This window comes from Oreochromis aureus, linkage group 19, assembly GCF_013358895.1.
Source record: "Oreochromis aureus strain Israel breed Guangdong linkage group 19, ZZ_aureus, whole genome shotgun sequence".
Taxonomy (NCBI): Eukaryota; Metazoa; Chordata; class Actinopteri; order Cichliformes; family Cichlidae; genus Oreochromis; species Oreochromis aureus.
In genome coordinates this window covers 4,184,277-4,207,801 of record NC_052960.1, presented here as the reverse complement: position 1 = coordinate 4,207,801, position 23,525 = coordinate 4,184,277, and the positions used below count along the sequence as shown (strand labels likewise).

The 23,525-nt window shown below is 44.6% G+C and overlaps 1 long non-coding RNA gene across 2 annotated transcripts; it reads left to right on the top strand.

Moving 5' to 3' along the window:
- The first annotated feature begins 18,553 nt into the window (after window positions 1-18,553).
- LOC120435010 lies at window positions 18,554-22,438 on the top strand. Of its 2 annotated transcripts, XR_005609463.1 has the most exons (4): window positions 18,554-18,576; window positions 21,056-21,171; window positions 21,247-21,350; window positions 21,552-22,438. It is a non-coding gene; the product is annotated as an uncharacterized LOC120435010 (long non-coding RNA). The 2 variants fall into 2 exon arrangements; XR_005609462.1 differs by lacking the exon at window positions 18,554-18,576 and having other exon boundaries at window positions 20,913-21,171.
- The last annotated feature ends 1,087 nt before the right edge of the window (window positions 22,439-23,525 follow it).

Sequence of the window (23,525 nt, the reverse complement as noted above, 5' to 3'; positions counted from 1 at the left end):
AAAGCACCTCCCCAAAAACTACTCAGTGATCATTCTTGTCCTCCTCACCTATAGAACTATGCATGTATCTTTAAGCTGTTTTTAAAACTTTCAAAAGATTTCTTTAAGTTTGGGATCTGGAGTAACCCAAACAATGCAGGGACATATTAGTTTGTTCCATCTTCATTGTTTTATTCTTTCCATATGATGGTGTTTGTCCTTACCACAGATGTTAGCTGAGAGCAGTTTAACCCTCATCCTGCATCACTGTCTCTGTGCTAACATGTTTATATTAGCCTAACCATAGACCTGTAGCTTATCACTGTGTAGCAGATAATATATCAGCTAACCCTGTTGTTTAATGCCACTTTATCAGGTGTCTCCTGTGGATACTCATTGCACCCAAGGTTTCCTATGGTGTGCATGCTTCGACCACAGCTGTATCAGCTGCTGAGAGATCTCAGCTACATGAAGTCCACATAAGGAGCTTGGACGGGTGGTCGTGAGACCCTTTCCAGACTTTCCTTAGTTGATTTTTTTCTTTTGGTTTTTTTCCCCATGATCTTTTGTGATGTGTGTTGCACTCGGAGTGACTGATCACTTTAATTTATGCCATAATCCAGTGCATCACGGCACACACTCCAAACAATTCCTTCTGCATAAATTATCCATGCCAGCGGCCCTATTTGATGCTGTGGATATGTGCATAATCAGCACTTCTGTGACTGATTGTGGCTTGTTTGTCACATAACCTAATCATTGTTTTAGTGCCCAAGTTGGACCCAGTGCCATTCTCATGTCTCCTTTGGCTTTCTTGCAATTATTTTAATGCAATCCGAACCTTTGTTATGACTTCAGCAACATTTATATTTACCCTGTATCAGCGACTTACATACTTAAACTTAAAAGTGGGCTTTCTTAGAAAGCTGAAACCCCTTTTCAAGCAGTAATCAGCATGAAAATAGGAAATAAAGTTCAGACATGAAAACCATTTCAGCTGAGCTGACAACCATTTAATGTGTCAGCCTCAAGTGTGAATAAACACCATCCATCCATCCATCCTCATCCGCTTTATCCGAAGTCGGGTCGCGGGGGCAGCAGCCTAAGCAGAGAAGCCCAGACCTCCCTCTCCCCAGCCACCTCCTCCAGCTCATCCGGGGAACACCAAAGGCGTTCCCAGGCCAGCCGAGAGATATAATCTCTCAGCGCGTCCTGGGTCTGCCCCGGGCCTCCTCCCGGTGGGACATGCCCGAACACCTCACCCAGGAGGCGCCCAGGGGCATCCTTGTCAGATGCCCGAACCACCTCAACTGGCTCCTTTCGATGTGGAGGAGCAGCGGCTCTACTCTGAGCCCCTCCCGGATGGCCGAACTTCTCACCCCTATCTCTAAGGGAGAGGCCAGCCACCCTTCGGAGGAAGCTCATTTCTGCCGCTTGTATCCGCGATCTCGTTCTTTTCGGTCACTACCCACAGCTCGTGGCCATAGGTGAGGGTCGGGACGTGGATCGACCGGTAAATTGAGAGCTTCGCTTTTACACTCAGCTCCCTCTTCACCACGACGGACCGGTGCAGCGTCCGCATCACTGCAGCCGCAGCACCAATCCGTCTGTCGATCTCCGGCTCCCTTCTCCCATCACTCGCGAACAAGACCCGAGATACTTGAACTCCTCCACTTGGGGCAGGAACTCATCCCGACCCGGAGTGGGCACTCCACCCTTTTCCGGCTGAGAACCATGGCCTCAGATTTGGAGGTGCTGATCCTCATTCCTGCTGCTTCACACTCGGCTGCGAACCGTTCCAGTGCGAGCTGGAGGCCCCACCGATGAAGCCATCAGAACCACATCATCCGCAAAAAGCAGAGATGAGATTCTGAGGCCACCGGTGGAAGCCCTCCGCCACTTGGCTGCGCCTAGAAATCCTGTCCATAAAATTATGAACAGAATCGGTGATAAAGGGCAGCCCTGGCGGAGCCCATCACCCACCGGAAACAAGTCCGACTTATTGCCGGCAATGCGAACCAAACTCTTACAACGGTTGTATAGGGATCGAATGGCCCGTAGCAGTGGGCCAGACACCCCATACTCCCGCAACACCTCCCACAGGACACCCCGAGGGACACGGTCGAATGCCTTCTCCAAGTCCACAAAACACATGTAGACTGGTTGGGCAAACTCCCATGCACCCTCAAGTATCCTCGAGAGGATAAAGAGCTGGTCCAGTGTTCCGCGACCAGGACGAAAACCGCATTGTTCCTCCTGTATCCGAGGTTCGACTAACGGACGAACTCTCCTTTCCAGCACCCTGGCATAGACTTTCCCAGGAGGCTGAGGAGTGTGATCCCCTGTAGTTGGAACACACCTCCGGTCTCCCCTCTTAAAGATGGGGACCACCACCCGGTCTGCCAGTCCAGGGTACTGCCCCTGATCTCCACGCAACATTGTAGAGGCGTGTCAACCAGGACAGCCCTACAACGTCCAGAGCCTTCAGGAACTCGGGCGGACCTCATCAACACCAGGGGCTCTGCCACCGAGGAGTTGTTTAACTGCCTCAGTGACCTCGACCCCAGAAATTGGCGGGTCATTCCCTCATCCCCAGACTCTGCTTCCTCCTCGGAAGGCGTGTCAGTGGGATTAAGGAGGTCCTCAGTATTCCTTCCACCGCCTGACAATTTTCTCAGTCGACGTCAGCAGCGCACCGCCAGCACTATACACAGTGCAGGTAGAGCACCGCTTTCCCCTCCTGAGGCGCCTGACGGTTTGCCAGAATCTCTTGAGGCAGTCCGAAAGTCTTTTTCCATGGCCTCTCGAACTCCTCCCACACCCGAGTTTTTGCTTCAGCCACTGCCCGAGCCGCATTCCGCTTGGCCTGTCGATACCTGTCAGCTGCCTCTGGAGTCCCACAGGCTAACCAAGCCCGATAGGGACTCCTTCTTCAGCCTGGTGGCTCCCTTCACCTCTGGTGTCCACCATTTGGTTCGGGATTACCACCACGGCAGGCACCAACCACCTTGCGGCGCAGCTCAATGCAGCAGCTTGGCAATGGAGACGCTGAACATGGTCCATTCGGACTCAATGTCCCCGTCTCCCTCGGAATGTTGTTGAAGCTCTGCCGGAGGTGTGCGTTGAAGATCTCGCGGACTGGGGCCTCTGCTAGACGTTCCCAGCACACCCTCACTCACGCGTTTAGGTGCACCGGGTCTGTCCAGCGTCCTCCCCGCCACCTGATCCAACTCACCACCAGGTGGTGATCAGTTGACAGCTCAGCCCCTCTCTTTACCCGAGTGTCCAGAACATATGGTCGCAAGTCTGGTGATACGATTACAAAATCGATCATCGACCTGCGGCCTAGAGCATCCTGGTGCCACGTGCACTTATGGACACTCTTATGTTCGAACAAGGTGTTCGTTATGGCCAAACTGTGATTTGCACAGAAGTCCAATAACAAAACACCACTGGGGTTCAGATCAGGGAGGCCGTTCCTCCCAATCACGCCTCCAGGTCTCGCTGTCGTTACCCACGTGAGCATTGAAGTCTCCCAGTAGGACAACAGAGTCTCCAGGTGGGGCACCTTCCAGCACCCCCAGGGACTCTAAGAAGGCTGGGTACTCTGAACTGCTACTCGGCGCGCATAAGCGCAGATGACAGTCAGGACCCGTTCCCCGACCCTGAGGCGCGGGGAACAAACCCTCTCATCCACTGGGAAAAACCCCAGCGTACCGGCAGCAAGCCGGGGATATTAGAATACCCACCCCAGCCCGCCGCCTCTCACCAGGGGCAACTCCAGACTGAGACAGAGTCCAGCCCCTCTCCAGGAGACTAGTTCCAGAGCCCAAGCCATGCGTGAGGTGAGCCCGACTATATCTAGCCGGTACTTCTCAACCTCACGCACTAACTCAGGCTCCTTCCCCACCAGAGAGGTGACATTCCATGTCCCTATTGCCAGTCTTGGCAGCCGGGATCGGTCCGCCAGGGCCTCCGCTCCTGGCCGCCGCCCGACACACATTGCACCCGACCCCTATGGCGCCTCCTGCGGGTGGTGGGCCTGCGGGAGGATGGGCCCATGTCTCCTCTTCGGGCTGTGCCCGGCGGGCCCCATGGACTAAGGCCCGGCCACCAGACGCCGCCCTCGGGCACCCTCCCGGGCCTGGCTCCAGGGCGGGCCCCGGTAACCCTATCCCGGGCAGGGTAAACTGTTCCCTCGATGTTCTTTTCATACGGGTCTTCTGAATCGCTCTTTGTCTGGTCCCTCACCCAGGACCAATTTGCCATGGGAGACCCTACCAGGGAGCAAAAGCCCCCAGACAACATAGCCCCTGGGATCCCTGTGACACACAAACCCCTCCACCACGATAAGGTAGCGATTCACGGAGAGGAATAAACACCCTGCTCTATAAATGTCACAGTGCAGATCTTATTAGAAGGTCTCACCTACTAACATCAATTTATCACTTTAAACACTAAACAATTCAGAATAAATGAAGTTCTAGTGACAGGCATGTAAAATTATTATGTATTAAAGCTTTGACAGCATTACATGTGATCTTTCGCAGTATAGGGATTACATATAACTTCCTGTGTCTAGGCTTGTGTGTTAGATGTTAAACAATTGGGCGTATTGTTTTTTTATTCCCGTAATGGCCCTAGTGTGTCTCAAAAAAGCTGTCAGTGGAAAATAGGCAGAAGGCAGCTCGATGAAGCTTTTGAAAAGTCAAATCCACATCTCCTCCTGTCAAAACTGCAAAATGTCAGCTGACCTGTGACACTCAGAAATCCTTTGAGCACAAGCATAGACATGCTGACACACTTCACGCTGCTAAAAGTGGATAAATAAAACATGATAAGCTATATTACATGACAGCTTTGCATTCGTGCATATCATAAAAAAGGGCTGCTTTTGATACAAAATCAAACAGACATCTTCCCTGCTGCTCAGGAATAGCTGACAGCACAAGTGCCATTTGTTTGCTGTACACAAAGAAATATATACGACAACAACCACTTGCGTGCAGCCGCATGCAAATGAATCTACCCCCCAACTGCTAGAAACCCAACACACACACACAGATACACTCATTAGCTCAGTTTTGGGTTAACCACTCTGTGGGGCTTTTTTTCGACCAATCTGTGAGATCATCACTCTCTCTGAGCCCACCGTCAGTTTTTTTCTCTTCGCCGGCTGCTCAAACCACCCCCACCTCCTCCTTTCCTCTCTACCATCTTCATTGTAATGCAGATTTAAGAATCGGGTGGGGGATGGTGAGAGAGGAGGTTTGTGGAGAAGCTGTGGTTGGTGTTAAGTATGACCTGGCAGCCCGCTGAGGCACAGCGGGCTGCCCGGCGTGGGCTGGGGGGAGGGGAGCCCAAGAGAAGAGAGAGAAAAGAGATGAAGAAAGAACTTCCAGGGTTTCCCCCTCAGCCTCTACGCATGACTCAGACTTTAGATATCATCATTTGGAAATAAAAGATGGCAGACACACCCCTCCTCGTATCTCCATGCAACACTAATCTCATCCAGAGAAAAATAGGATGTTCAGCGGCGTTTAGTTCTGTCTAGACATAATGAGCTTAATGTCACTGAGGTCATGTTGTTGTTCTCTCTGTCATGGACTAATACCATGTCAAACTAACTGGAAAATTAATCGTGATCGTTATTTGCAAATTGCTCTTTATTAATCTGTGTGGAAGCCGTAAAACATCAAGCTCATCAATGTCCCCACAAAAACTGAGTACAGAGTCTGCTATGTTTTTCTGCAAGTTTGCCAAGTGTGTGTGTGTGTGTGTGCATGTGTGTGTGTAGATGTTGTTACTGCAGGTTCAACTATGGCCACGCTCATCCCAGCTGTCGCAGTGCAATCCTGTCTCTCTCAGAGCACAGGGGCAAAAAGTCAAATCGTGCCCTGCCCGCTTCTAACAATGTACCGCACCCTTCTTACCAACCACACACGCACACACACACACACACACACACACACACACACACACACACACACACACACACACACACACACACACACACACACACAGCAGGAATGAATGGTAGCGATGGCTGAGTGCAGAAAAAGGCCTGCAGCAAAACTAAATAAATGTCTAGAGTCGACCCTGGGCCATTGTGCTTTAATGAGCCGCGTGTGGTCGGATTCATTGACTTTGCACCTCTTAAAATAAAAGCAGCTCACTTCTGTTGTTGACTCCTCATTCGCCGTTTGATCACAATCAACTACGCTCTTAACCCATAAGAGGAGGTTTGCCAATTGAGGATTATTACCACTGTTAACTTTTATAAGCCAACATTTGTAAAAACAGAATTAATTATGTGAAAATGTGCCTCTCCCGTCTGCCCACCCATCGCAGACATCTAAGTGTGGGTTCAGTTACGGTGACTTGGTGGCATGCTTTCCTCCTCTTTTGCTTGCTTGTCCCACTTTGGCACGGTTCATTATTTGGTTGTCATTTTGCTCCACTTTTTCATTTTATCCATCTGCCATTGCAGCTGGGTTGTCATGGAGCATCATTGCGGCGTATTTGTGAGTGACCTATTTATAACCCGCCCCCTTTATCTCTTGCCCCCAATTCCCTCTCTTGTCCCCGTCCAGTTTATCAAAACACGGTTACATAAATGCACATCCCTGTGAACCGCGAAAATCTTTGGGAGTTATTAAATAATTCAGGAGAAGAAGTGAGTTGTCGAGTCTGAGTTATTCACATTTCGGTCTTAGTTTATTCTGAGCATATGACTGAGTTTTTCCTGGTACGTACACGTGCGTTTGAATTATTCCACTCAAACAGAAGCCAGAGCGATGATGCCTTTTATCTTCTGTTGTTATGTGCTTCTGAAATCAAAGATAGGAAGCTTAAGACCTGAACATACGCCTCCTACAGTTTGATGTTGTTCTAATGGCTGCTTCAGTGTGTCAGCTTCTGCTACAATGATGGAGGCTCATCTTTAAACTAACGAGGTGACGACACGCGCAACTAATCCCTGTGAATTAAAAGCTCTGGCTTCATACTGATCTCAATGACCAATTTCATAAATTTTTTTCTGCTCTCAGCTCTGTATGATCTCACTAAAAACAGATGTGACCATCTCAGACACAGGTAACACACATGCTGTTTAAACCTGTTTGTGAGGGGTAGCTAACCAAAAACAAAATTGGCTTGAAGGGAGAGGAGCTAAAACAGTCTGAATGAACTGAAAAGGTGCACCAAGGCTCAGTGTAAGCCAGAGAACAATGTCTAATGGAGTCCAAGAATAGAAATATGGAGCTGGAGATGATTACATTAAAACCAGTTTAAATGTCTTCTCTATCTGTAGGTTTGAGCGATTGCTCTTAAGACCTCAGATGTGAGTTGTGTAAATGAGGTTAGAAGTCTCCAGCTTGAAGGGTGTAACAGTGTACGGCTCCCTCTCCTAATTAGATTAACGACTCCGAGGCTACAAAGACAACGGCTGCCACTTGTCAAAATCTCACCCTGCCTTTTTGCTTTGACCTCAAGCCAGCCTTCACAGCTCTATCATCAGACTGGAAATCTGTTGCATTAGCTTCCGATATATCAGCGCACCTCTCCCCCCTCTTATCGGCTCAAGAATTAATCTAGAGCCGCCTGGCTGTGTGTGCTGATCTCATCTGCACTGGCCTGCTGAGGCAGGTAGCATTGATCTGTGCTAGCTTGACCAAACTGTCCAGTTGAATCTGCATTAACTGTCTGACAGCCTGGTTAGCCCGTAACTCTTTGCTCGTCCTGTGACAGCGATCGCATGTGATTGATCGGGGACTGATTGGTTGAAAGAGGGGACAGGGAGGAAAGTGTAGTGAGGTAAGAGAGTAGGTGCAGTGGGTCATTATTTAAGTTTGGGTATCATTGGGAAATGAGCGAAAGGCTGAGCAAGATTTACTGTTACTGTCTGTATTATTCTCTCATACATTCACTCGCTGTCAGAGGCTGAGATACCATCCTGTCAGAAAGAGACATTAAAAACAAAATGGTGTAAGTATATCTCCTCATGACAAGCACAATATGAAAGACACCTGCTTCAACAACAGCAGAGGGAAGAAAAGAGCATTTGACTCCCCCAAAGGGAGATCCTGTCTTTGTGTGATGTCCCTCTGGGGCTTACTAACTAGGTTATTATTGGTCAGTGATGAGCTGGGAGTGGAGATCAATGGTTAAGCATTTAGAAGACCCTGAGCGTCTGTCCACAATAAAGCTCTTAGCATCAGGAGAGACAGGGGTGACAGCAGGTGTGGTATTTGGGCCAAGGGCACCAACTGCACCATTTGATCAGGTGCTGTGTAACATCCTCAAAAACCCAACATATAAGCAGATCGGGCATCACTCGGGACTGTCAGAGATATAATCTGCTTGAACACAATAAAAATGATTGACACCTTTATATACGTATACCTACAGAGGCTGAGATAGAGATAGAAAAAAGCTCATAATTTGATGAGATTGTCAGCTCTTCATTGATGTCACGGTTGGATTTTGGCCTCTAGATGCCTGCAGCGATAAGCACATGTCACAAGGAGATGATCAGACAGCAGGGGGGATTTGATCGCCATGCATTGTGCTCTGATTTTTGGCATATAGCACCCTCAGGGCCAGTTGAACTGCTAAGGCTATTTGATGATGGATGCCACTCTGGCTAATGGTGGAGCGGCTCCTCTTTCATACGCTTAAGAATTTGCCCTGGAGGGACTAATTCCTGAAACATTCCATGGTGTCAGATTATCTCCCTGAATTTAAAAGTAACCAAAACCATAATACTTTTATGATGCAGTTGTGTGAGAGTGGGCAGAGAAAGGAAATCAAGCTGACTGACACCAGTTGCCAAGTTATGTTTAGCAGACAGTTAGAAGCCTCTTCAGTGCAGCGGAGCCTGGGTTTATGCTCTCTGGGATTCTTTTAGGGAGATTTATGGGGGTGTCATGGGAAAGTTGCCTGGGTGGAGGCGAGTCGCTCCTCCTAATGGGCTGTGTGACCCTGGTCTCGTCAAGGTCAGCGTGATTCGAAGTAATTAACGACCGGCAGCAAAGCGCTTTGACTGGCTTTATCTCAGTCCCAGTGCTATCATTAAACTCCTCAAATCTTCAGAGGGTCCTGCTCGGATCCAAGTCAATACAAAGACTCACTGCGCACCTGTGTGTACCCCCCTCACACATCACTGCACTAACACAGACACACTCAAGGTTGGCCAAGGACACTTTCTTCAGCTTGATCGATGAGCGTGTCATTTGCACGGGTGTTTCTGAATTTGCTGTGTCAGAGTGTAACAAGAGGGTGTTTCAGAGCCATAATGGCTCGCCTATGGGGAGAAATAAAACTTAACGAGCTGAATGTCTCAGCATTTAGAGCTGGACACAAACAAGAGCTCTCGGTGATGGGTGTCTTTCTAACGTCCCAACCTATAGACTCATCTTCTTCCCTGTCCGACCAGAGACTGAATCACCTTATAAGGGCTGAGAGAGTTTGGAGTCTCGAGCAGTTTGGCAGCAAGCTAGTGACTGTTGGGCCTGATGTATGGCCTTGTTATTCCAAATAGAGAAGAGGGAAACGGCTGATTATTGATATCTGCTAAGTGTCCAGGATGAGTAATGTGGCTGTCCAACTGAGCAGCTGTTCGCCAAGCTTTTGGCAGGTGGGAGAAATCAATAGCAAGATGCACCTTTCAGATGAGGATAACGAATGAGAGCAGAGCGCCGTAATGGAAAGATACCTGTCTTTGCTTTGGCCCGAGCCTCTCGTGCAGTTACGCAGACAGTCATGTGGCAGTGCTGATGAAAGCCAGTGTGGGAGTTGTGGGATTTTAAACAGACTACATGTTTGATCAGTGGTGTTTGTAATGGTGTTGAGGTTTGGAAACAGACGCAGCGGTTTTACATACTGTCTTAAACCCAGAGTGTCAAACTTGGTTTGAGTAAGGGCCACACTGGGAAATGAGAATCACATCAAGGGCCAGACGTAGTACACTGCAGTTTAATGACAAGAAAATCCATTTCACACTTAACCTTTGCATATATAATGAAGTCCACAGAAAGCTCTCAGCCAATCAACAAAGCTGCAAATCCATCATAACTTTGGTTTTGACTGTCTGAATATGACAGTTACGGCCTTTTCATCAACAAAGTTATAAATTTTGAACTTTGATCTTGTATAAAAGTCTTAAAAATTAACATAACAAATATTAGATAATGATGTAAAAAAGGCAAGGCCAAGTCACTCCATAATACGGCCAGCTCCCCAAAAAGTACCGTGCACGTACAACGCGAGATTGGGAAATATTGTTTGTGTTTCTGGTAAATTTCTAGTAAAATAGTAATATAGTAATAGTAATAGTCATGGGCCATATTACAAAGTGTTACCTAAAAACATAAAAAGGAGAAATTTGCCTGTCTCATACATCCTGGCCTTTTGCCATAAAATTTACTGCACATAAAAATCCCTTTGAGCTCCATCACTGTGAGATTTAGCTTGCTGTAGCTGCATGCCTCTTTAGTTCAGTGACTTTTTTAGTCTCTGTTCAGTGTTTATGGCTCTATATCTTGGCATAAATTCCCTTCTTGGAAAACAGATATCTTGTGGGTCCCACTTTACACTCTCTAATCAAATACTCAGTCTCAAATCGCTCTTGAGATTGTCTCCCTTCAGCATCAGCTTTTTGGTGGCATTCTGGGTTAATAGGCATGTTAACTTGCAGGTATGTTTGAAGTGTGCCTGTCATTTTGGTGCATGGGACCTATGTCACTGTGTGCTGACAGCTAGACAGGCAAACTTTACAGTGAACCTAAATTGAAGGGCTGGCTGGAAGGAAATTTTTAAAGGGTGTATTTGACCCACAGGCCTCGAGTTTGACACGTGCCAAAACCCAGACACTGTCTGAAGTGCAGCATCAGTGTTCGGCTTATAGGTTAGTTTCATAGTAAGAGAGAAGCCTGTGATGCAAAATGAAGCCAGAGCCCTTTAAAGCGTTTTTCTAGCCAACACAATTAAAAGCTACCACCTACATGATGTGACCAACCAGTCAGTTATATTACAAGGCAGATAGAGACGTTACGTAGGCAATGCTAATGAGGGCATTTTCTGTGCAGCTTTAAAAAGTCACAAAACTCACAATTAAAGTCCATTGATGTGGACATTATTGGAACATCACCAACACAGGCAATAGGTCATGGCACTAACAACTAATTTCAAGCTAATGTTTTGGTTATTAATTGCTCGTTTACTTCCACACTTCATCCTGACACTACAATATGGCGTGCAGGAAGACAGTGTGTGGGATAAGCGTCTGATATTTGCTTCATACCCCCAGGTCTCTTTGGAATTAGAAAGAAGTCATTCATTAGTTCATTCTTCCTAGCGTGTCATGAGTTCATATATCCATTTGTGCACCTTGACAGGTTTTTTACTCTTTGCTGTTTTGTAACTATTGCGACATTAAATGATGAGCATGGCGGTTTTAAATGGTTATGCATTACAGGCTGTTAATTGGGCTTAAGGGGTCTTTGTTTATGCTTTAATTTGTTGTGTAACCTGTGAAAGTGTACAAGCTTAGATTAATTATATAGAAATGTCTCCTGCTTTGCTAACTTCATTGCAAATTATTGTGCATCTTATTTATAATCTCTGGTTTACTGGCGTGGAAATGCAAGCACAAATGTGTACTTAACTATGCTCTTGTATTTATGCCATATGCAAGTCACATAGCTGTTATTACTTTTATAATCAGCTATAATTAATTTGGTTCAAATGCCTCTCTGTTATAGCTGATTCCTTTTTATCTGGCGCTGACCCCACTGAGGTGACAACCCAATTAAACTCCTCAAAATCGAATCAGCCAGTGTAACTTTTTCTCTCCAGCAGCCTCATATAGAAAAAGACAGCTCTCATCACCCTTGACGAGCTCCCTGCAGGCATGAAGCACATTCGTGTTTCACGTTTTCATCAGCTTGCATCATTACGTCTTATATCATCCACTGATTCATCAAAGAGCAGAGGCCATGCAGGCCTTTGCACACACAAACATCTTACTTATTTTGCAAATACTGAGTTCATAATTGTTTGTGTGTAGAACATTTATGAGCTACGTCTTTATTTCTGACCGGGTGCACCTTACTCTCTCACAGCCCTTTTCCTTTCCTCTTTCTCTAGATGTTGGTCCCTCTGGTCGCTCCTCTCTCCCCTCTGCTGCTGTGCAAATGGATTACTCTTGTAGCTCCCAGTCTGAGGGGAGGGCAGAGTGGCGTTCTTATGTCACGACACGAGTGAAATATGCATATGAATGTGTAGCTACATTTGTGAGCTGTCAAAAAACTAAAACAAAGCCAAAAAATTAATATAAAAGAGATTTGTTTCATTATGAGATTGTATGAGTAAGAACTGGGCACTGGGGAAATGCAAAGAAGTGACAGGAAAGACAATTTGGCTATAAGAGCGAGCAAAATTTGCATCTGTTCATGTTTCTGCATTATGAACGATGAGAAGGAGAAGAATGAAGCCCATGTAACCTGCATGGTATAAGGTGAAGTCCATGATCTGGACATTTCTGCCCTCTGAGGCAATCTTTCTTCACATAGAGTCCAAAAATAGAGTCATAATCATTAATAAACCATGTACCTGCTGTGCATCCCAGCTTTTTTCCAGTATCCCTGCAGGGGAGAGAGGTGGGGACAGCGTTCACGTGAACAGAACAGGATCTGCATAAGTCACTAGCATGTCAGCCAGTGCTCGCAGGCTCCCTACATTATTGAAAATGTTTTAATGGTCAGCTCGCATCAAATATTTACTCTCATCTTGTCATTTACTGTAAATCTCCCAGAGTTATTTCCGACTCCACATTTTCCCCTTTCGACCTCCTCCTGCCCTCCTTTTGCGTTTCCCCCAACCTCAACTCTCTGTCTTGCTCTCACTTTCCCTGTTGACTGAGCAGCAGCGTCATTGACAGGCATTTAAGTGGTTGCCAGGACAACACCATGACGACAGTGATGGAATTCATTCGGCATGGGGATCACATGAATGGAGAAGTTTGAACCTGATGAACTTCATGTCTGCTGGCTTTGTATAGATGGGGAAAGTAGACCAGCGCTCTTCCAAACAAACGCACACAGATCTCCATCATGAAACTTCCAAGCTGAGGTTGACTCACAGTCGGCTACTGAGTCACAGAGTCGGCATTTTAACTTTCAAACTTTCTGTGGCTTTTCACTGCAGGAAGGCCCGCTTTTACCGACCCAAACACCAACCTGTAATCAGCACTCAGAGTGATTTTTTACAATAGCACAGTATCTATTCCGTTCATCTGTTGTAGGCTTAACTGCATCTTCATCTGGAGCCACAGAAGGTTTCACACTTTTTTTTTCTAGCAAAAAAAGTGTCTTTTTGGCAGAAGATTGTTTTTAGTGTTGGAGTCTTCCAGCATCTGTTAGCAATATTGGAAGCTGAGTGCTAATGGTCCATTTTTCCTGCATAAGAAACTTTGTCTCCCATCTGTGCAGATAGCGGTGGTAGTATCATGGTTTGGGCCTGTTTTACTACATATGGGCCAAGATGGCTCAAGATAAGTAATAGAGCTACAGATTTTGAATAGACCTGCAAATTCAAAAGGAAAGTATCAAAATATTTGGCTGTGAAATAAACAGTGGTTCACGAAGAGAGACAGCCGCACTGAGCACACAAGAAAAATAATGAGCTCCCTTCCTCGGGTGTAGTATAACTCTGTTTCGTCAGATGCCTCCTTTTTATGCACAAAGTGTCCTTTCGTGTTGGTGTCATGACACAGCAGCTACAGCAGTAATGGAGAGATATCTGTCCTGTTAAAGGACAGGAATGCCACTGGCATTTTGGAGATTCAACACCAACACCTTCAGGTTTTGTAGATTTTCACATTTTCATTTTTCAATCTATTTTTACTCCACCAAACTTGAATAGTTTGGTGGTTTGGGGAGAAACACACCATTTTCGCTGAAGTTAAAGGTGCTTGTTGGGTGCTCCAGGGTCCAAGAGTAACCTCTGGAGTGGAAAAAAATAAGCCCGCTGTTCCTCTACGTAACAAAAAAGAGACATTCCTGTTGCCCCCTGTGAATAGGTTCGTTCTTTATAATAACTCAGTGATGCTTGTTGTTTTAATATTAATATAGGGAGTGGTTTGCTTGCTATGTAAAAGGTTGCAGGTTTGATACCAGACGGAAAAACAGATCCGCCTTGGGGTAACCAAACTAACTATCTAACTACTAGCTATGTTGCAGCTTCAAAATGCGGAGTCTAATGTCTGACTTCCATCATTTATTTTGTTCATGGTCAGCACAGAGACCAGGTGACACTTTCTGGATAAATTAAGAAAACATGGCAGCAAAATGACAACCTAGGAAAGAGAGCTGAGTGGGATAAAGATGTTTTAGAATAGTCAAATCAAAGTGTTGACCTCAATCTAACACAAAAGGTCAGGAAGAATCCTAAACAAACAGTTCTGTACAGAGAAATTGGACTCATTACCTGCTGCTGAAAACATTTAGTTGCATTAGGCAACTGGGTCCAATCCAATACATAACATTGCATCACTTCCCTTCATGGTTTGCGTGGAGCCTATAAGTCATGGGCTGCGTGGCAGGGTACACTTATTAACCTTACCCTAACCATGCATGTCTTTGGACTGTGGGAGGAAGCTGGAGCACCCAGACAAAACATCCAAACTCCACAGCTGGATTTGAACCCAGGACCTTCTTGCTGTGACGTAATAGAGCTAACCAGCCCACCGCACAACCACGCGCCAACATACCACTTACACTTCATGTTCATTCATTAATATAGGAAATTCCACTTGCGACTTTATGCAGTAGTACAAAGTATTTGATGTGTAAAATTAGTGCACCCCACCTTAAAACAAAGTAACAAATCTGCTTGGCTGTGGTCACAGTAACATGAACATGTCAGTCAAATATTTCTGTACATTATGATGAGCAGAACTCTTTACTTTGAATACAAATTGTGATTTAGGATTTTCTATGATGACAGTGTCAGGCTTAAATATGAAAGACATGATGAATGCTGGCAAAGAGACACTGAATGGGACAGTTATGGTGTTGTGTTCTTGTTAAACAAACAAATAAATAAATAAAAGAAGAGGCAGAACGCTGTGGATGATATCTACACTGCAGACACTCACCACTCATACTGCCACCCTCCCTACTCTCCTGCAGCCGACAACAGATGAGGAATCATGGGAGGTTAGAGTGGGCGGGAACTGTGATATGATATCATATCCATTATGGCCGCCACAGGCTCCAGCTGCCGCCAGCTGTTGTACATTAAGCAAAGTGCAGCAGGCGGATTTGGCTGAGCCTGTTATGGGATAACTCAATAACATTACTGTGTTAGTGGCTGCCTTTAGCTCTTTATTTCATAATGCATTGTGGTTTTACCGCGCAGCCCGCCATTTGACTCTCAGGCGCTGTCACAAACTTCTAAGCTGATTAACGCACCCCGCGCTACGTTTATGGCTCATTATGCCTGGCTTCTGCGCATCAGTCAAGTCTTACCACACCTCTGAAAACAGTACTGACAGTATACTATTGTAGGCATGGAAATCCTGCATCTCATCAAGCAGGACCAAAACTCAAACCTGGTTTTCCCTGGCCTCTGGCTTTTTCGGGACTCCGCTTTAATATATTCATGAAAGTAGGTTTAAGTGCCACACAGCATGCCTGCAATTATCAGCGCTGCCACAAGTGCCACACAAGTGCGCCTCGCTAAATCGATGGAGTTTACAGAAGGTTTCCTGGGCTACAGTGAAAGAGGGTTACAAAAGTCAGCAGTTTATAAAATGTGCGGCTTCTTCTAGAAATGACAGGAAGAATCCTGAATGGAAAACTATGGGAAAATTATGTAATGCCAAACTGGTTGATGCATAACACAAAAGTCATTTCTACCCCCCCAAAAACCCAACAGGGAAGCATCAAGCCAAGCATGTTACTACTTAGTGTAACAGTGAACCTTACTTTGGGGCAAAGTTACTATACTTTAAACATTTTTTTATTTATAAATTGACTGGTGACTCTATAAATGCATGTTTTATGATCCGGGAACCCTTGAAATTGCAGTTATGGCTGTCTCGCCATTCTTTTAAAAAAGGCCTTGGTTTTGTGTTTGGCCAGGGGCGTTACAAAAGTGGCTGCCAAGTGGTAAAACTGCTTATGAGAGTTGCTTTTTCTAGAAATGCCAACATCTTTCCATCCTCTACTGGTTTGTTCTTGGTCTGGGTTTGTGCTTGATGAGTGTGAGCAAGAAAGGGTGTGCAGTAAGTTACATGGCCTTCTGACAGTAATTGTTTAGGATGGAGGTGGCAGCTGTGGGAGAGCCTGGGGGCAGAAAAAGGTGATAGTTTGACCCTCTCCCCCCTCTGAGCTCTGCTGAAGCCGTGTCAACAATAATGGAGATAAATTGGAAACAGCATCTTTTTCTCTGCAGTTTGGCCTCCATCCATGCAAAACAGACCTCCACCACCACCAAATACACAGCCTCTCAGAAAGATTCACCACAGGGAATGCATTAAAAAAACCACTGTACACAAGGAAACCTTAACTTCTTGAAAATACTTACTTATATTCTGAAACCATCACAGACATTGCTGTATCTGTCTGCATAGCAATCAAGCTGCCTTGCAAACTTTGTGTCCTCTCGAGCCCTCGCTTATTAAATCCAACCAGGCTTATCTTAATGCGTGCTAATACGCTGTCAGATATTTCTCTAAGAGCCCCACATGAAGATCAAACAAAATCAATCCCTCAAAGCCACAATAATGACACAACTTTACATATTTGACATTATTTTTGACTTATTCTGTCAAATTCTTATAGCTATACTAAATGTAGAGCTCCCTATATTCTCCAGCGAATGGGTTTTTGTTGTTATTTGCTGTCGCAGTAGTCAAACACCAGCAGTAAATCAGCTGGGGAGGTGTGATTGGAATGCAGAAACTTGTGAGTAGTGTTTAAATAACACGAAAGGTAACACCTACTAGGAATTAGGGCTAATAGTAGCAAAAACACTCCCAAAATAATGCTATTGCAAGGGGCAGACAGCATCTTGGGAGCAGCGCCACATTTCCAGGACATTGGCCTGAGGGTCATTGTGGTGTCCTGTGACAAGCAATAGTAGAGCAAGCAGGATTGAGTCGAAGCAATCCATGCATCGCGTCTACTCCTCCTTATAAATATAGTCGTTTGAACATCTAATTCTGCCGTTTATTTTATTTCTAAAATGTGCGGGATAAGTTAGTTTTAGTCAGTTTATGCTTGTATGTTATATAATTATAGATGTGTCCCCAGTAACCTTTTGTGAAAGCACCCATAACTTTAGCTTATGAGAGAGAAAGTTTGAAACTTTGATACAGGCACACACTGAAGAAGAAATATGCTGTATTTCATTTGAATTCAAGTTTTTCAACTTCTTATAAGAATGAATGGAGGTTACAGTTTGTTTTTATCATCACCAGATATTCATTTATACCTTTTATTCATTGCAGTGACTTCTATCGGTTATTTGAGACTCTGTTTTTGTGTTAATCATCTTTGGGTATCAATAAGGATTCATGCATAGATGGGCTCATGTCCTCTGGAACCACAGCTGAGCAGATTTTCAACCTACAAAAAACAGGGGCATCTATACACAAACAGAGTTAGTGTGCTTAAAATGTGATTTCACTACTGAAAGGACTGCATTTAGATGAGCGTGCTGCCTGGATAGAGCATGAAGGAGGCAGGAGACATGGTGACTGCTCCGCTGTTGTGAGGAGCAGTCACTAAAAAATGATCAGCACTACTGTCACGTGGAGCTGGCAGGTTAAACAACTTTTAATGTCCAATCACATGATGTCAGCCTGACCAATGAGCAGTGTTGGTCAAGTTACTTGAAAAAAGTAATCAGTTACTAATTACTGATTACTTCCCCCAAAAAGTAATCCCGTTACTTTACTGATTACTTATTTTCAAAAGTAATCGATTACTTAGTTACTTAGTTACTTTTTAAAAACACGATTTACAACCTGAATAGGTGATAAAGCGATAGATCTTTCAGCCCAATTCTACTTTTTCTGCATAATCCATCATACAAAATGTAATCAAATGGAAAAGTCTCTTTTTAAAACTTGTTTTATTAGTTTTAATCTTTTAACTTTATGCATCAAGCAAAAATTAAATTATATGCAACATTCTCTGACTGGAAGAAATTTGTTTAACATTTAAACCTATTTTCTGCACATTCCAGCACATAAAATAAAATATTTTTTTGTGTTTACACTCACTCTTTCAAATAGATGCAAGTAAAACACAGCAGAAAATAAATAAAATCAAAGACTAGCGGTCCTGTTGCTCTATTTTCACCTGTAAAGCAGGACTGGGGTAGGCGGAGGAGGTTTACCCTGGTGCAGGTGTGCCGCAGCGGTCAGTGGAAGAATCCATGAGTTTCTCTGTGAATTTCACATTACGTCGTAGTACACTCGGTGCTTGCTTGGAAGTTTAGGGTTTTTTCGCTGTAAAAGAAGTTTTCTTCCACGCACAACGGACACTAATGTTTTTGTCACTTTTATGGAATCAAACTCAAAATAAGGTCAGTACTTCCACGCTTTAAACGCTGCATGCTACACTCTGTCCCTTTTCGATATATTATGATCTGCAGACAGCTGTTGTCACGAACGTCGCACTCGCTTACGTCACTGTCATGAGACGTTCTCGCAAAAAATCACGGTTTTAGTAACGCAGTAACGCAGCGTTCCTACGTGAAAGTAACGGTAATCTAATTACCGTTTTTGCAATAGTAATCCCTTACATTACTCGTTACTTGAAAAAAGTAATCAGATTACAGTAACGCGTTACAAGTAACGCGTTACTGCCCATCTCTGCCAATGAGCCTGTTTGTTGGTCAGACCCAGTTCATGACCATGAGCTTTCCTCTCAGATAAACATTTGGCTAAGTGTATAAGATAGCCTGGTTCCCCTCACATATATACAGATACATTCTGTATCCCCCGCCTGAATTATTGTTCAAGTCTACCTCTAGCTATCACTCACCTGGAGGCTTTTCAGGTGCAGTTTATGTTTCATCATTCAAACACAAAAAATGTATGTTTCAGTTCAACTAGAACTAATTGCAGTTTTCATTCAGCATGTGTGAAGGGAGCCTGGAGTGATACAGGAGTAGTTTGTTGTGAATTGTACTGTTTTTGTTGCTTTCACTCTTCTGTGATCGTCTGCAGCGTCCTCATTGGTTTCAGCTTTCTTTGATTGTTTCCACCTGTGTCAGATTACCTTTTCCATCTGCGTGTGTCTGTCTCTCATTTCTCATGCTTCTCTCGCTCTGTGTTTGGATTTTTATTTTGTTTTACTTTTATTCCCCTTTTTCATTGATTTATAAAAAGTCACTATTCATTTAGTTCGTCCTGCCTGTGTGTTCAGCATTTAAGTCTCTTTTCCAGCATGCCTTAATCACAACCTATCCATTTCATTAATTGCTTATCATTGTCATAATCTTCTCCTTTAAAATACAATACGCAGTAGAAAATATAATGACTGAAAGTGCTTGTGTTAATTATAGATGCAAAATTCTGATAAATAGACTCCCCCTCTTTCTATCCTAGTTACTTCACTCTGCAAAGGATTCTAATCCTCCCAAACTCTACCACCTAATAAAATAATGCATATTTACCTCTCTAACCAAAATACATGTTGTCACCTCTTTCACCTTGCAGTTAGAATTTGTGCATCAATGTGGCTGCCATATTGTTAGAAGGCAGACATGCAAGTTCATGCATGCTTGAGGTCTGTCTGAGTGATAATCATGACATGCTGAAATTTTTTCACACTCTTTCCTGTTTCCTTCGCACTCCCCTCGCCAAACAGTTCTTGATCCCCCACTGTGCCACCCCATTTAGAAAATCCTTAAAACACCCCTGCTGAAAATTTGAAAGCAGGGCTTCATCTCACAGGGCTTGGATGCTGGTTGTTACTCATTATTGCCATCTACTCAGAAGAAGAGCTCCTTCTGTTAACTCTCAGCCTCCCTCCACTCTGTATCAGACAGCCTTTACTTGCCCTTTGCTGCCAGCCATTACATGATGCCTCTCTTTGCTTTAAGATCACAAAAGCTTCTTCAGGTGCCTAAAAATTTCACCCTTGGATGTTTCCATCTCCACTTTTGATTGCATACCGTCTGGTTCAGCCACCTGGCTTAATACCTCTGCCTCGTTAATGGCTGAATGCTTGTTAGTGTGCCTCGCTGTCTGTCTCTTGACTCAATAGGAGGGTATAAATACCTTCTCCAGGCTTCCTCCAAGTATCTTTCTTTCCTTTTCCCTCATCCTGTTCTTCACATCCTTCCCTGAACTCGATTCTTCTTTTTTGTCTGGTTTCCTTCCTTTCAGGTCTCTTTTTATGCAAGGGGTTGCACAAAGGATAATAAACATGCTATATATATTACATGGCATGTTTTTGTGTGTGTGCATCCTCAGAAGCAGACTGCACAGGTTGACATTTATGTGGTGCACACAAGCGTAGCATGGTGTAGCAGCCATGTGCTGATGACATTAGTGGTTACGGTTAGTCGTGGACAGTGGAGTAGTGCACAGTGAGGGTTTCACAGTGATAAACCCACTATAGCAGGGGTCCCCAATCTCAGTCCACGAGGGCCGGTGTCCCTGCAGGTTTTAGATGTGTCCTTGATCCATCACAGCTGATTTAAATGGATAAATTACCTTCTCAACATGTCTTGAAGTTCTCCAGAGGCCTGGTAATGAGCTAATCATGTGATTCAGGTGTGTTGACCCAGGGTGAGATCTAAAACCTGCAGGGACACCGGCCCTCGTGGACTGAGATTGGGGACCCCTGCACTATAGGAACAAGTAAAAAGAGGCGAGTGTGCGGCTCACATGTGGGCCTGGGGGCCACAATCCCTCCATGGGGGTGGAGTGGTTTTAGGGGTTGGGCCAGAATCTGCTTAGGCCGTTACAGCAATCTGGGTCACTCGGCTGGGAGAGAAAGAGCCCCTTTAACTGGATGACCTCATTGCTCCTGCATTATCATTATTTTCCCAGTCAGTCACTACGCTGAGATACATGGAGACTGTGCACCAGGAAGTACATCCGATTCCCCCACGACGCACACACAAACACTAACCCAAGGGAGAGGAAACGTAGTTACGACAGCTCAGGTCAGAGGTTACCATTACAAATGGCTCACTCTCACGTTCCACAGGCAAACTAATCACATTCTCTATTACACACAGACATATGTGACCCTGAAACCCTCTCTGCTTCCATGCTACAAGATCAAACATCTCATGGGTGGAATTTCATTTGTGCTGCGAAGAGGGCCCCATTTTCTCACCATGTAAGTGTTTCCACTCTGCTCTCTCTTTGCTCTGTATCAGCAAAACCCCACAGCCATCAGCGAGAGAAGAAAAGGAATGTGCTATATAATCTAAAGCATGTCAGCTTAGATTTCTAGGACACGAACTAGCAACCTTTTCCTCTTTGATTCACTCACTCACTCTCTCCCTTTCCTTTTTTTGCTACCTCCATTTCTCCCCAGTCCATCTCTGCCTTCAGAGCCCGGAGCTCCTGCCAATGGCTGTTAGAGGAATCTGATTTGTGTTGATTACATTAACATTCTCCAGATGTTCATAGTCAGAGATCTGACGCTTCTGTCGCACAACTGTCTCATCTTGGAGAGCAAAGAGATGCAGGGCTACATCGTGTGAGCGCTGTGAGGGAATGCTGTATGTCAACAGAGTGTGAGCAGACACATGAGATGAACGTGGAGTGGGTTCAAAGGAAATGAGGTGTGAGCTTTAAGGAGAAATATAGCTGCAGTGGACGAGAAGGAAAAGACAGAAGGAAACTGGATACAAGTGAGGCAGAAAATAAATGAACCTCATGAAACAAGCATATCAAGCTGGACAGAAATGGTGAAGTGAAACTTTGATTGAAGGAAGTGTGAGTCTGCAAAGAAGAACAGCAGAAGAGCTTCAGTTACAGCGGAGAGTCATTTTCCTGAGCAGTGTCCAGTCCATCTGTTTGATTTGGCCTTTACAGGGTTTGGTGTTTTTGGTGCTTGCTGGATGGCCACAGGAAGTGGTCCACCCCCCCTTCCCCTGTCCCCTGGGTCATCAGAAGGAAACACGATCCCCTTAATATGGTCTGATGTCGTCCTCCACCGAGTGCTGGTCCTGAGCACTACATGGGGGCTCAACAGGGGAGCTGAAGTCAGCACTGGAAACAAAGATAAAATTTAAGTGTTAGAAGCTGCAAAATACGATTGATAGCTGCAAGATCAGCAGTTTAGTATACTGCATGGTTAAAAAAAACCTTATTAATAGATAGAAACATTAAACTATTCCAACCTAAAATAGATATTCTTTTAATGTGTTTGTGTAATATTCATTCTAGTATAGGAAGTGTATTTACAGAGTGTTCAGAATAAACTTCACTTACTCGTTTGCAAATTTCATTTTTATTCCAGTAGCTGTTGGAACATTTCACTCAGAACCACAAAATGACTATCTCATCGTGGCACCGAAGGTCATTCAAAGTCACCAGCCTCATCTGATAAAGCACTAAATTCTGGCTAAAATTTTGTGCCATTGTTTAGTGTTCAGAAATGTCACAGAATTAATGAAAACCTTGAGATGCTATTAGAGAAAAGGTTAGAGGATCACCAGATACAATAAATTTTATTCTCCGAGTGGAAGAAAGTCATGTACAGAATTTCACAGCTCCCCAGTAGCAGCTGAGAGATCTCTGGAGCACAGACCGTGTATAAAAAATGAACACAGCCACCTTGATGTCACCAATTGGTTTAATATTCCACACTTTCAGACACAAAATGTTTAACAGACTAATAAAGAAATTCACCCACCAAAACTGGGGCACAAACTTCATGGAGGGGCTGTTACCACACTTAACCACCATATTATCTGTCAGATAATAACATTTAAAATGCTCGAGAAAGCATCAACAGCATAGGCGGCCCAGTTTAGTTCAGTGGAGGTGAGGCTCCAGCAGCCTGTGTTCAGACAAATGATAAGTGCCAGTATCCATTATCCTGACAGGTAAATCCCATCTTGTAGATTTCTTATAAAGCTGAAGATATCCACAGTTTTTTTTTTTAGTTTTTTTTTTTTAGCAGGCTTTAAAAATGCCTTTTAATGCTATAAAGTTGGCCAGCCACAAGTGGCCACTAAAGGAACTACAGTTTATTAAACTGCAAAGGCTTCACTTGTTGGAGGTGTTGCTCATTGTTCTGAACCAAAGCCAGTGTTGGCACACCAAGAGCATTTCTCCTACGTAAGGAGGAGATGAGACTGACCACTCCACATAATCGTAATAAAACCACTTTCACTGTTTTCTTGGACAGAGATGCAGGTGAGAATGAAGATGTTTGATGAAATCAGATCACGTTGGATAGCTCAAATATATGAATGTTGCAGATAATAGTTCAGTGAGTTTACTGTTAGCTTGGGGTGCATCATGTGGAAAATATCCTGACTAGGAAAAGCAAAGGTTT